The sequence below is a fragment of the Anas platyrhynchos genome, chromosome 18 (genome assembly GCF_047663525.1).
Source record: "Anas platyrhynchos isolate ZD024472 breed Pekin duck chromosome 18, IASCAAS_PekinDuck_T2T, whole genome shotgun sequence".
In the NCBI taxonomy this organism is placed as follows: domain Eukaryota; kingdom Metazoa; phylum Chordata; class Aves; order Anseriformes; family Anatidae; genus Anas; species Anas platyrhynchos.
Genome location: NC_092604.1, coordinates 12,139,649 through 12,155,150, shown reverse-complemented (window position 1 = coordinate 12,155,150; position 15,502 = coordinate 12,139,649). Strand labels below are relative to the sequence as shown.

At 39.9% G+C, this 15,502-nt stretch overlaps 1 protein-coding gene across 1 annotated transcript in view; it reads right to left on the bottom strand.

The window, feature by feature from the left end:
* The window catches only part of DAB2IP (DAB2 interacting protein), a 210,444-nt gene that overhangs the window by 194,401 nt on the left and 541 nt on the right, over positions 1-15,502 (bottom strand). The window contains exons 2-3 of the mRNA XM_027470777.3: positions 15,350-15,447; positions 3,614-3,753 (exon numbers count right to left, since the gene is read on the bottom strand). The gene's annotated coding sequence lies outside the window, so the exon portion shown is untranslated. The remainder of the gene's footprint in view (positions 1-3,613; positions 3,754-15,349; positions 15,448-15,502) is intronic.

Below are 15,502 nucleotides of genomic sequence, written 5' to 3'. Positions count from 1 at the left end.
CAGACAGGCCAGATCCTTCTGACATGCCAACAAACCCCATTGCACAAGCCCCCTTTAGAGGGCCCAATCCCTTCCACGGAGCAGAGCCTCAGATAAATACAGGAGTACCAATGGTGAGATTTACCCTGCAGAGTAGTAGTAAGCCACACTCATCTTCACTCAAGAGGAACATGGTTTTGATTTCAAGGAGCACGCATTTGATATGTAATAACCATTCTCCTAAATCAACGCTGAGCTGTTGAAGCAGGAAGGGCACTCAGCTGAAAGCACTGCTTGTTCTGCATGTGGAAACGGAGCATTTGCTGTGAAGGCCTTCCCGAGCACACAGCTGCTATCAAACCTCTGTTCTCCATATCACACTTGTTACCTGAAAATAATGTATTTGATATTTTAAACTAGTAAATGCACAACATTGCATGGGTCGTTTCTCTTCACTGCCATCAGAAATATAAGGTTTTCATGTCAGCCCTCCTTTGGCCTTCAAATCTTTCCATATTTCTTTGAATTCTTTAATTTGATTCCCTTGACTTAGTTTTCTAAGCTTCTACCACATATTCTTGGTTTCTCAGCCTTGGCTCCCTTTTATCCGATCTGAAATTAAGATCTATTCTGTGGCCTCTATGCCTCTAATGGATTTTCTGCTTAAACATAAGTGAACGTATAATTCAGCCAGAAGCTTTTTCGTAACAGCGCAGTCTTACAATAGATTAAAAGCAGTTAGCTTTTACTAATGCAAGCCCCTTTTTGGACCTAATGCTTCAGAGAAGTTTAGTATAGACAGACTTCTTCCTTTATTCCTTACTTTCTTCCTAAGGATTTTTTTTTTTAATTCACTAAACTTCAAGGCTCTTTATTTTCTTCATTTTTATTTTTATCAACTTTCAGCTCAGAACTGGAAAAAGATAGCTTGCATGATAAAACTGTATTCTGTCTTGCTATCTGTAAAAATATTTTTTGCAAGGAGAACAGCAACCCTACCTACCCAGGCTACTGCACAGAATAACTTTCAAAGTCTGCCCTTACACTTTTCACCTTCTCAGGCATGGTGAGCTCTGGAAGCACCCAGACGTGGGGAACAGCTGCAGTTATAGGGTGAGCAGCGAGAACATTCCTGGCTTCCTTGCAGCCGAACCTTTCAGTATCAATCAGCATCATTCACTCGGGCTGTCAGTTCAAGGCCGCAGACCAATCTGATATTCATCCTTGTATTTCCTTGTGATGCAGCTAAGCCTCTAGGACTGATTCTCTCTAGTTAGAGGATGAAAAAATACCTGAACAACAGCTGGTGCATGCAGTCTGCCTCCAGTGTAAAAGTTCCAAATTCACCAGTGTTAGGGAGGCTTCTTAGCCTTTGCAGACCAGCACTTGCAGCACCACAAGACCTTGCTCTCATTCCACATTTCTTCAACGCACAACTTACCAGCAACAACTCCAATTAAGTTACAACAGAGAACCCAAACTTGTCTCCTTGTCCTGGAGACAAAATAAAGAAAACAGCTTCTCTTAACTGATCCCGTGGTGCAGCAATGAGGCAGACACCGGCTCCCTCAGCGTGTGACTTCTGGTGAGGGGTATCAATGCCCTAAGCCCTTGTCACTGTGGTATCTGCAGAAAACAGCCAGCACCAATGGCACATTGTAGCACTACCTTTTGTTTCTCTACAGAAGAAGCTTAAACTCCCTCTTGTGGGTGACTGGAGAAAATCCTTTTTGTAAGAAACCACAGCAGTTTGCAGGATGACTCTCTCCCTTTTCTACTTCTGTTGACTACTCCAGAACAGGCTGTGTGGTCTCCACCCTTGGAGGGTTTCAATACCAGCCAAGATAAAGCCCTGGGCAACCTGGCTGACCTGACAGCTGACCCTGCTTCGAGCAGGAGGCTGGATTAGAGACCCCCCCCTCCTGTCCCCTTTAATCTGAGTTATATCTTACATTCTTTTGATCCTATACACTACACACAAAAAGGAGAAAACATACTCTAAAGAGAACCCAACAGTTGCTATAGAAGAAAAAAAAAAAAAAAAAAAAAAAAAGGAAGTATATTAGGAACTCCATACTATTTATTTCATTAGTTCCAAATGTAGTTGATGTCATCATTTGTTGCTGTGGATTTTCAGCAAACTACTGTAGGAAACATGGCAACGTACTGCACTGTCCTAACTGCCAAACCAAGTGAAGAGAGACTAACAATGAACAGAAGTACAAATAAAGAATTAATCATTTTTCCACCTGAGACAACCTGCAGGGTAGTATAGATACAGATATGATATAGACAGCAGCACCTAAAATATTTCCTCAAGAGCCTCTTTTTATATCTGTACCCCAAAATAACCACAAACTGTTAATCTCAGACGTACACACTGCTAAATTGCATGATGCACCACAGCCTAATTCTTAAAATACTTGTGTAGCTACAAGCATAAATATTTACTTTCTAAAAATAAACAAAACAATACATGTACATAGTGTTTTACATCCAAAAGTCTCAAAAAAAATTTAGAAAAATGAGAGAAGAACTACAGAACTACAGAGGTTACAATCCTTTGTTTAAAGCTGTGAGATCAGGAAAGCGCACTGGATCCTTGTGCTTTGTTTCTGGAGACCAGCTCAAATCATCTAATGAAAATTCAGCCCAGTTGTTTTGCATGAAATATAATGAACATTTTATGAGATGGCAGAGATGGATACAGAAGATACAAAGGCAAACAAACCAGAGTTTATCACTCAGAAAATACTCACGTTGAAAGCCTATATGTAAGAATAAGCTCAAGAAATAAAAAGAGCATTTGAGTCATTTCTAACAATGAAGCTTTATAGCACCATCAACAAGATACCAAGGCCATGGCAGTCAAAATGCTATCCCAGTACAGCTAGACCTCTTTGTTGCAAATCTTTTCAACTGAAGTCAACTGCTTTTCTTCTCTCTCTCTCTCTCTCTTTTTTTTTTTTTTTTTTTTTTAATTCTTTTAACAATCCAGCACTTGTTGCAACTATGGGCAAGGGGCACTATAAGCACATGCTTACCAATTCTGCAATATGAACAAATAAAAGAACAGAAGGTATCCAGATCCTTTCAGATTGTATCCTATTCATAAATTACATGCAGACATCATGGTTCCCTTTATTGATACATTTTCTTACTCCCTAAAAGAACAGTATTTGTCATACTCTCTAAGGCTTCCTTTTTATTTCCAGCATCTAAAAAACGTGAATTGATTGGACAGGAATAACCAAGTCTGGTTTACTCAATATTAAAAGGAAAACCACAGAATATGGCTTTTTTGGACATTTTTCAATTTGAATGTATGTTCATTTATTTGTAAAAATTCTACTTTAAAGTTCCTATATTTTTCTCTTATCAAGTTGCTACTTACCCTTAATGAAAGGAAAACTGAGTACCTGTACATAAAGATGGTGTTTCATGTCTCTTCCCGGTAGTATTGGCAACAGCTCAATAGAAAGAATACATCAAGAGAGCACACAGCTTGCTTAACGGAAAGTAGAAGAAACAATCCCTGTGTAATATATTTTGTTCTAGAGTAATACTGAGACTTTCAAAAGCACTTACTGCAGGCCTGTACCAGCTTTCAAAGCACAGATAACGTGTAACATACCAACTCCGAAGGTGCCATCAGCTCACGTTCTTCATTCCTGAGTCTTTTTTCTTGTTCCATGCCAGATATCAGCATCCTCTCCACTGTTCCAACACACTTGCTCATGGGTTGCTAGGATCTGGAACATCAGAATGATGCACCTAAAAACAGACATCATTTTTTAACGGGTATTTTCTACTGCATCATTTCAGTTATTTAACAAACATTTACCCTTCCAGATTTTGACAAGCTCTAATTAATTGCTGTTCCTGACTGACTTCTCCTTAAATTACTGGGTATGGCAGAAATAGCACAAGTACAAAGAGATTACAAACCTTCAAATTAAAGAGGTGGTAAACTATGGGATATCACAGCAAAGCTATCTAGGTATGTATATATGTGACTGTGTGTACAGTAGACTGAAATTGTTTCTACTTTTCTACCATGCACTGGAAGTTTAGGTTACAATTCTGCTCCATGTTTTGATTCCTTCTCCTGTTAATGCATGTTTCTGTTACAGTAGGAAATTACACAGTACTTTTCTTGTTCTAGGCAACTGTAGTTGAAAAAACAGCAGACAAGGAGGCTACCAGGAAAAATCTGATCACAGAAATGTGTAGCCAGTGCGAAACAGGAGCTGCTCTCCTCACTCCTGGGCAAAGCCAACTGGGCAAAGCAGCTCAGTTCAGAAGTGTCCAGGGCAAAGAGAGCTTCTCACAGCAGTATGAGCATGTTGCTTCTAAGCAGTGCACTAACTAGGAAGTTCGTATATTTAACCTTGGGTGAGGATCATTAGGCGTTCTGCAGACTGCTTGAAGTAGTTTGAAAATTCGATGGTGCATACCCATGATTCAGATACACTATAAGCAAAGCAAAAAATACAAGTTGTAAAATCTGAACTGGAAAATATGTATCAGACAGGGATATTCAGTATGCTGGGGGGCTGAAAGTCATAGGTTACTTTAAAGTACATCCTGGTACACATACTGCCAGAAGAGGTACAAAGGCTGAAAGTCTATCTGAAACATCCCTCATTTTTATCTTTCTCTGCAATCGCAGTAGAAACAAATATTAAGCCAATGACAATGACACGCATTAGCAGTGAGGCTCATTAGGTACAAACTGCCCCATTTCATATTTCTCTCTGATTTATGACAACCAAAAGTCAGCTGACTGTTCAGGTCTCTCCCCTTTTTTTTTTTATAGCTCAAAAAATGTGCAAATGGACATTTAAAACACATTTCAAAACAATTTGTGTCTGAGTGTACATCTTGTTTACAAGAATGAACCACTGAAGCTGGGTAATAAAACCTTGAGAAATGCAGTTTATAGTGGAAACACTGGCACGACTTTAATTACTTCAGTGTAAAAGGCATCTCTGTGCACAGGGTTCCAGCATATTTTTAACCTACATGAAAAAGTCAAAGAAGAAATCTATGCAACAGGAAATGGAAACATAAATCCCTTCCAAATGCTAGACAATTTCTGCTGAGAAAGCTTGCAACCCATTAGGAAGACAAAGTCCCGTAGATGAAAGGAGAGGCAAGCAGTGGTATTTCACCCATTGTCAGTGCTGACTCCGTTCTAACCAGAGGCAGAGGGAGTTTTACCAACAACTTAATAAAGAACAAGACCTAAAGTCTTTTGCAAATTGGCTCCATAAACAAAAATAGTCATTTAGGAAATAGATTGCAGGCTTAGGAGGAAATAACAGCTTCAGCTGCTGTATAAGAAGAGACGTGCAAACCAATGTCCACTTCCTAGATACAAGGCATCAAAACAGAACAAAAATGTGGAATATCAGTAGGGTCCAAACAATGAGAAATTTAATGGACTTATTGTTAGCTCAGTTTCCAATTTCTGTAGTTTCAGTAGCCTTGCCCACACAGAATATGGGAAATGCTGTAAGCGAAATGCAAGGAAAGCGATCATACACAGAGAAACAGCCACTTTCCAGGAACATCTGCACTGCATATTACAGACAAAATAATTGCTCCCAATTCATCTAGCTCAACCCAAAGATAAAAACGAGATGCCAAAATGGCACTCAAGTCAGATCATTCCGATTTATGTACACACCAAGCCTCTCTCATGCTATAAATGCAAAGACCAACTTTTGTTGCTGTAAGTGAAATAATTAACAGTAATAATCAAACACAATAATAATAATAAAAAGCTTCCTCTAAATAAGTCTCAGAAAATGGCACAAGTCAGGCCAGCAGGGAATCAGACAAAGCAATATATCTTTAACAGAACTTCCAGACAAAATCTCACTAGCGTATAGCTTCTTGGGGCCTCCTCACATTACTGTAGCTACAACTAGTAAGAACAAATGTAATCAATATTAAATTGTCCTGCTGAAACAGTAGAAATAAGAGTAAAATATTTATTTCACATAGCATCCTGGAAGCTGTTCTGTTATCACATAATCAGCTGCCCAACAAACACTGCACAGAGGCAAGCAATGAAAGTCCTTGACTAAAGAGCCAACTTGACAGCTCCAAAGAAAGTTTGTGTTAGGGCTTCCAGAAGCAGTGCTTTATTAGAGAGATTCACTGTGTACATCAATTTCCCTTAATAAGTTCCTTTATCCTCATATCTAGTAATTTAAACATAGTCATCACATTTATCTAACCTTCTGGCCAATGAGATCTTGTCAACCAAGTCAGACAGAGGCCATGGCAGTTTAATCATTTCTATTTTCTTTCTAATAATGTTTTGCTGGCTCCATGGGATAAACATTTTGTTACAACTCTCCTGTTCTGCTATAAAACACTGCACGCAATATATTTGGAATTACTGTCGCAACTTCAGCACACTCAGGACTTGCAGTTAACCGTCCTGATGGCGCAGATACCATTCCTACACCATGCTGAGGTGAACACAGGAGATTTAGCTGCTAAGGAGCTGTACCCTGCATCAAAAGGCAAGGTCTGAGCTGCCAGGTGTAAAGCATGGGGGAGAGTTAAAACATATGCTTAATACAACCTTGTCAGTAATTCATAGTAGGTGTCTGAAATCAATGTAAAATCCTTCTTTAACCCTTTATCTCCTTGCTTCCAGTCATTTAAATCTGACTTCCAGTAACCTTTTTTTTTTTTTTATAAAGCAATCTGGCACTGGTTCCTCTTTCACAGCAGAGCTAAAAAGCACACAGAAGTACAAGAAAGGAAAGCCTTTATTGCCTAATTCTAAAACTCTCTTTAAAAAATAAGTCTGCTTCCTACAAATGTCAGGAATCTCGCTTCTCTTCTATCAACAGATTTGCATCCTGTGACAGGACGTATCCTTGTGCAGGTTTGTTTCTCTCTGCACGGCAATGAAATGTAACCTCACACTATACCTCAGCTATCCATTTCACCCCTTGCTGCACCTTTACATTTGCCTTCATGCTTCCTCCAGCACCCGTGAAATAATTCATGACCTCCGCTTCTGGTCTATTGAGTTTCTTAACTGATTTGGCAGAAGTAATTGAGCAAATTACTTTTGAAAAGCAACTGCCTCACTTGGTAGATTTCTTCCTCTGTCTTAACATGTCAGAGATGCTAATTGCAGAGAAAGATTTAGCAGAGAAACTCTGCACAGATTAAGGTTTGGGAGCTTGTGCCTGCTTTCTACTCTGGCTCCTTGCTTTCTTCTTTCTCAAGAATTACTTGAGGCCCTTGGTACCTTCACAAACATATGGGATGTTTTACTGGTTAAACTCTCTGTATCGGCAATCACATTATAACTCAGGGAAGAAAAAAAAATCTCTTCAAATTTCTCATTGTGGTAATTAATCATGTTCGAGCCCCCTGCCAGCAATTTAACTTTCCAGAATCCAGGACAGGTATCCTAAATTCTGGGGAGAAGGCATACAGTAGTCAACTGAGGGTGGAATCATGAAAGCCAGGAATGGACGATACTCGTGTGGGTTTGCTTCTTCCTTTTGAATGGTGGATCTGTCCCAGAGATAATTTCAGTCGGTTAGCTTAAGCAGTCTCACAGAGCTAATGCAACGTCCTTATTTCACAGACATTGTTTAACTGCTGGCTCCAGCCTATTTCTGGCTGCTTTTGTACAATGGAAACAGTAAATTTTTCTCCCAATAAACCACTGTCATGATCTTTAAAATTATCTACAGACTAATTAATTAATTCTTTTATATTGTTCTGTAGCTCCAAATGCCTGGTGTATTGCACCCAGTAAGTTTACAGTAGCAAGTCAGACTCGTCTAAGCATAAACATTTTGCTTCCAATATCAAGAAGTTGTGTCAGAATAAAAAATTCTGAACTTCAGGGTTGCCTGGCAGCTGCTGTAGGGAACAGTGCTCTCTGCATCATTTTCCACATATTTGTGAAACAATATTGCATATATCACCCACAGGAAAAGAACAGCAAACGTGAAACGCAGCTCAATAAAAGATGAAGAGCCAAAGCAAGAGGAAAGGTAACACAGGCACCTCCGAGTTCTGTGAGGAGGTGGCAAAAAAGAAGTCTTTAAACTGAAAACCAGCTCCTACTGTTTTCTGTATTACTCTTAGATTTAAGCATCAAGTCAGGGAAGAATCTGTATTTATTGTGAAACTAAGGGCTAAGGTGAGTTCCTAATCAGGCTAAGCTACTCCAGAACTGAACTGCGAATACAACAGTGGCTTTAATTACCTCCCGAAAACCAATGACAAATCACAGACACGGAGGCTTTCAGAGTGCCTCCCTAAACCATCCACATCGTTCTAGATTTGTAACAACAATCTTCAAATCTCAAGAAGGGTTTTTCTAAAATTCCAAGTACTCCATTTGCTTTTTTTTTTTTTTTTTTGGTATAATATGTTATTTCCTATTTTAATTTGAGGCTGAAAAAATGTAAGTTCATTTATGCTTTTTTAAAAAAAGTTTCCCTTACATTTTGGGTCAAGTTGTTTAATAATTTGCTTATGTTTATATGATTCAGTAAAACGGGCTATTTTCTGCATACCTACACTGTATTCCAAATTTATTTATTCCACTAATATAACCTCTACAGACACCTTAGCTCTACTGAGAGTTTACAATACATACAGAAGGAGCAACACACACAAAAGGTAAGAACTGAGTCTCAGGGCTTTTGTTCCAGCCATCTGTTGCTATGTACGAAACCCCCACCATGCAGAAGGGAACGATTCCTTCTGTGTTAGAGCATCGAGACCCTACAGATCAGTATTCAAATACCCTCAGTTCAGTATTTGTCTTCATTACAATGAGAGCACAAATAGGTATGTTATTTCATTCGCACTCGATATTAGAAGACTATCAAAGACGGAAACGTCTCAGCTTCAGCCAGTTCTCCACGTGACCATATGCTACTTTCCTAATGAAGCTATTTGTATGGCCTGCGGAACTGTGAAGGAATTAATCACTGCTGGCATGAGGTGCCGCTGACTTTGGGTGAAAACTTGATTAAGTGAGGATCAGTCTCCGTCGTGAATTACGAAAGCCCTGGTAGAAAGGGGGGATGAATAGATTGTACGTAATGAATTCGGTGGCTGTGAACTGATCTGTGCTGATTAAGAAAGTAAAATCAAAGTGCATACGAGAAGCATGGACAGAAATAGCACAACGCCTTGGTGAATCACAGCCCTCAGCTCCGACCAGCCTGTCTGACTGACGCCACGAGGAATACGAGGTGCCACTCAGCCCAGCCACCACCACAGAAGAGCCCGGGCCCAGGCCAGTCCCAGCACTGGAAAGCAGAAACACGAGGAGCCAGGGCTGGGAACCAGCAGAGATGCACCCCAGAGATTCCCACAACCCATGAGCGACCGCGAGCAGGGTGTTACACTCTCACATTCAGACCAAGTACAGATAATCGCATAATTCAACAACAGCAACTGAATGGAAACATGCACAAATATTTTGACTGCTAAGCTGCAGCTTCTCATCAGCAATCTGTCCCAAAAATCACATAATTAACGGCAATAATTAAGACAGAAATGTCACCTTACATTTACACAGCAGTTCTCATCCTGATGCGCTTCATTAGCTATCTTTCCAAAGACCACTTAGCGATTGATTTTGCTGTATTTATACTTTGACTACCCAAATCAGAAAAGAGACAGATTGTTCTCTTTTTAGAATCTCATCAGATAAAAACCTTAAACCGTAGTTTCCATAGAAACACATCATGGGTCTCACGGGTCTCTATCAAACCTGTTCATAAACTTTCAGCTTTACTTAATACTACATTTTCAAAAATATCAATTAGATCTTTTATATTTAATGCTCTTCCAGGCCTTTGTGCTTACTTTAAGTAAAGGAAGTACAGTCAGACACAGCTCAGCCATGGCTCAGTCGCAGCGAGCTCCTCGCGTTCAACTTCAGCATTACAGGGCATGTCTGAGGTGGAGGAGCAATATGGAAAGGGAAGAAGGGCACTGACTTCACTCGCTCACATCTAGACTGAGACCTCGAAATTTATGTTCCCCGGAGCCTAAGGATAGTATCTGAACTATGTCACCGCTGTTCTGGTGAGATGATAAGCTTTTATTTGTGGAAACCTGCATGACTATTTCTAATTGCAGTGTGAATCTGAGGCACGGATCTGCCTTGCTAAATAAAAGCCTTGTAAAAGAAAATAAAAAAGGGAAGAGAAAAACAGCTGCCAGGGACATGAGAGTAACCAGAAAAATAATATTTTTTGGTAATCTGTGGAAATCTCTGAATGTCAGTCAAGTCCCATCTGACTTAAAATCTTGTATCAAAAAGGTTGTTATAGATGCTTGAGCCTCACACGAACCCTGGCTATGGAAAAAATGATGCAATGCACATGATGAGCGCAGGTCTGGGACATTTTATGAATATTCTGACATGATCTTATTTTGTATTAAAATATATATTTATATATGAAAAAATCCGAAGACGAATGATGCTGTGTTTAAAAAAAAGATGTAAAACTGATGACCTAAGTTTTCCAAAAACCCCGTATTGCGTGCTGTTGTCACAGGTTTCCTTCTACAAAAGCCCACAAGTACAGGGTGCTTGTACGAAACTACGGCCACCTGCACTGGCATGCAGTCTGTCAACCCGGCTAACACTACTCACCAAATCCTCCTGCCACTGACCCTCTGCTCAGAGTCACTTTCGGTGTGAACACCGAGTGAAGTACTATAAATGTTTAGCTCTGTTTCCTTAACGTTTCTGTCAGTTCATTTACGAATCCCATACAGTTGAATCACTGCTGTCAGAAATGCATTTGCAACAGAAGTCCTTGGAGGCTTTGCTGCTTTTGTCAGCAGATTAAGATTTGTCCTGAAATCTTTTCAGTATCTTACAGTTATTCTATTTTAAAATACAGAACTACTAAATATATATATTAAATAGACTGAAACGTGCAACACGAATATCCTTTTTTTCAGTAACACCATCTTCTCTTATTCTGCAAGTAACTCTTTCAGGAATGCCAGTTCCTTGGAAATGCAGCTCTGCTCCTAAATTCTAGTAATGCAGTAGCTACAAGTGCCAACACCTCCAGGCCATCCGACTGCGAGACAAACTTGTAATTTCAGTGACACACTACAGGACGATTTCTTCTGAGGCTGGGTTTCTTGAAGACTAAACTGACATTCCACTGCTCCTTTAAGGGCACCTTGATGACTTCAACTTGTTCTAGTGGTCTTTTTTTCTCCTATTACCTAAGGCTTTTTCTGTTTTGTTAAACACGAATTTTCTTTTGCAAAACCTACAAAAGCAAAGAAATCATTATACTGAAAATTCAAAAAGAGCACTGGCTCGCCAGCTGAATTCTGGGTAAGACCAGAAATGACAAGTAAAACCTTTTGCACACACGACTAGCATATGAAATGGCACAGGGAATAGGAAAAAGGTTTCACAAGAAACTTATCTGAGAGCACTGGGAAATTTCAATGTCTCTTACTTGCTTTAAAATATATTCATTCAGTACAATAAGAAAATGTGGAGCTGGACTTTTTTTTTAACGTTAAAACCAACTGTTACATCATTTTTTCTTTGTTTTTTTGTTTTTTTTTTTTTTTTTCCTGCTGATAGTTCCTTCTGAAAGGGAAGTTCAGCACAACACCAAAGCTGGCTCCTACATCCCTCTGTGCACAGCATCAGGATGAAGAATGAGAGAAGTGAGGTGTGAGGAGCAACAGCCTGCTCTAACCAGGCTCCAGGGCCAGGACATGAGATGTGAAACTGCCAGCAAGTCGCAAAAACTCAGGCCTCAACCACTATGAACCATAAAAAATGCTCCAGAACATCAAAAAATTCAGGATATTATCTTAGTGCAAATATCATCAGCAAAGACAATTTGACTCCTTTGGATTTGTATTTGTGGATCCTAATATCCCTTAATGGGATGTACATGTATATGAGAACTTAAAGGGATATATTTTTGTAGGATTTGTTAGAATTCTGAAATATTTATAATGCTTGTAGATAGTTCGGCAGTTAAATAATTTGCTGATCAAATTTTCTTTATATTTTAACAATGAAAGCATGCTACATCAGAAATAATACTATGCATACTGTCTTATGTATCATTCAAAGCTCAGATGTTGCCAGCAGCAAAACAAGTGCAGAGAGCCTGCTGCAGCCTGCTCCTCTTCCCATTACAACACATTAACACCAAGACAAACCTCATCCTTCCTTTGTATGCTATGACTTTGGCCACAACAACCCCATGCAGCACTACAGGCTGGGGGCAGAGCGGCTGGAAAGCTGTGCAGAGGAAAAGGATCCAGGGGTGCTGGTCGATGCTTGCCTGCACACCAGCCAGCAGTGTGCCCAGGTGGCCAAAAAGGCCAACAGCATCCTGGTGGTGTCAGGAGTAGTGCAGCCAGCAGGAGCAGGGAGGTGATCGCCCTCCTGTGCTCTGCTCTGGTGAGGCTGCACCTCGAGTGCTGTGTTCAGCTTTGGGCCCCTCAGAACAAGGACATCGAGGCCCTGGAGCATGGCCAGAGAAGGGCTACGAGGCTAGTGAGGGGCCTGGGACACAAGTCCCGTGAGGAGCGGCTGAGGGAACTGGGGGTGTTTGGTCTGGAGAAGAGGAGGCTCAGGGGAGACCTCATTGCTCTCTGCAACTGCCTGAAAGGAAGGGGTGGGGAGCTGGGGGTCAGCCTCTTCTCACAGGTAACTAGCGATAGGACTAGAGGGAATGGCCTCAAGTTGCACCAGGGGAGGTTCAGGCTGGAAATGAGGAGACATTTCTGCTCAGAAAGAGCAGTCAGGCATCGGGATGGGCTGCCCAGGGAGGTGGTGGAGTCCCCATCCCTGGGGGTGTTAAGGAAAGGCTGGACATGGTGCCTGGGGACATGGCTTAGTGGGTGACATTGGTGAGAGGGGGACGGTTGGACCAGATGATCTTGGAGGCCTTTTCCAACCTTAACAATTCTGCGATTCCCTCAGGACAAGTTTTGCTCTGAGCGTTCTTTTATATATATTCTGTAAGTGTAAACAACATAATGATAATTAACCTCCCAGACTTGAGGATATTTTAGACAATGTGTTGTTTAACGTGGGAAAAATTATTCTGTTTAAAGAAATCTGATTTTAACAGATTCCTATTTTGGGATTATTGATTCCAGCATATGAATGTTCTGTTTCCACGGAAAACAAATAATCCCATGATATAAGAATAGGCAACTAAATGAAACACAGACTTCTACAACGTGGGAAATGTTGCTGAATTAGTATTGTGGTTTTGCTTAGTTTTAGATGTTTTAGGAGAAATTGATTCAAACTAATGTTCTTCAGAATAAAACTAAAGCATATGTAGTCAGACTTACTGCAAATATATTACATGAAGTAAAACGGAAGTCCTCCAGAGACCTAGCTCCAATTCAAAATTCAACAGAGTATTTAAACACATATGCAACTAAGTATACAGTCAATGTCCTAACATACTTAACATTAAGTTCACTCCTAAAAACTCTGAATGATAAACGGCAATGGAAAACAACACCTGTAAGTGTCCCTACAAATGTATTGCAAACGGGGAATAAACACAGCAAAAAAGGCACAAAAACACACCTCATTACCAAATTGTTATGTGTAATCCCTGTGGTTAGCTGACGACACAACACTTCATGAGCTTAGAAGAGCAAGCATTTAAGTAAGTTTTCCCATAAAATTCTGCATAGTATGAGCAGCTCCAAATGGGGTTTGTAAATTAAACATTCCACATCCAGCATCTCTTTAAGGTCACAAGGACACTTAAGGGAAAAGCCTCTGATATGATTTCATAATGGTTATGGACTAATGCATTTCTATAAGGAAGTTTCTTTTTAATAAAAAAAAAAAAAAGCCCGGGATGACAAAAATCAAGACACTGAATGCATGCTTCAAAAAGACTACCATTGGCAGCAGTTGTGGTTAGTATCTTGCTGACATCTACAGGTCGCTTTGTAAACCACTCAGTTTTTGCACCTTAAGAAAGCAAAAATCACATTTACAAACACCTCAGTCTACAATCAGTATGTTTGTGTACCATATTTCCCTTTTGAAGGCTAATAGAACGCTGCAGCTATTGCCCACACAAGACAAAGAACTGGAGTTTCCAAGGCTGGCACACCTCACACAAATGGTTTAATTAACAGTCTACAGATACCTTAGAATTCAAGGAAAGATGATGTAAATGAACAGAATGATACTGAGGAATTATTATTGACTGGAACTTCTGTGTTTGAAATCAAAATTACTCACAGAAATGATAAAGGCAAAATCCAATGAAGTTTTTCTCTTCATAAAGCCTAAAGATTAATAAATCCATTTTCAACTCCACTGTTGTCTTCTAGCCAAACAAAAATCAAATCCCCTAATTCCTTTATTTATCGAAACAAAAATTACAAGGAGGATAGAAGACATTCAGATGCTATTATTAGGTAAAGGTTGTATTTTTTCATATTTTTCTTCTCAGGCTTTGTCTGATAGTATTTCACATGACTTCATTGCCCACAGAACGCATCTAATTTAACTCATCTCACTGTTGTGTGCACTTATGAGTTACTACCTACCTGTCAGTAATCCTGTATCCTTTTCTTTACTTCAGTATTTACGGAAAGACTAATTAAATTGCATTAAATACCGTGTGAAGCACACAGCAAAAAACAGTAGATGGCAGTAACAAACCACAGAACAGTATCAGCCCACCACCACCCTGTGTTTTTTCAAACTTTCTTGGCAAACGTCTTAAGACAGCAAAAGAAATGGAATGAGAGCGTATTTAAAATTAGACAGAAGGCTTTCTCTTTTTTGAGCAAAATGCCAACATAAATTTGTACATAAGTACACAACATGTTGCTGAGATATTGGAGCTTCAAATGAAGCAAGGTTACCAGCTTCATGTAGGATAAAAGGCCTTTTATTTGCAGACTTTTTAGTTTAATGATAGGGCAAATTAACAGATGCTTCCTTTTCTTTGCTGAAATTAAGTAAATCAAGAAGGACACATTTTTTTAATGCTCAATTCATATTAATTTTAAAAGCACTGATCTTGTTGTTGGCACTAGCTTAGACTTTTCTAGTGCCAAATTTGGCATTGGTGACAAGAGTTCACCAAAGCTCATCTGCTCTGTGATTTCACAGAACTTGTTCCTCCCATTTCAAACTCATCCTTCCTTCTTTATCATTCTGAGGCATTCTAAGCAATCTATTTGCCAGAAGACCCAACGGTCAGCAAACGAGAGAGAGAAAAATGCTGACACCCTCATCTTCCTTATAATATTATTGTTGCAACTGGTGTGTAAGACCATATGTGTAACAACGTGTTTCTACACACACCTTGTTCCTGTGGGATGAGCCTTGTGGGACAACAGCGGGGATCACAGCTTTGGTGTCTTCAGAAAGGGGACTCAAGCTCCAAACTCTCCACCAGTGTCCTGCAATAGGTTGGGAAACTGTCAGTGTCCTGACACAGGTCAGAACCGCAGTAAT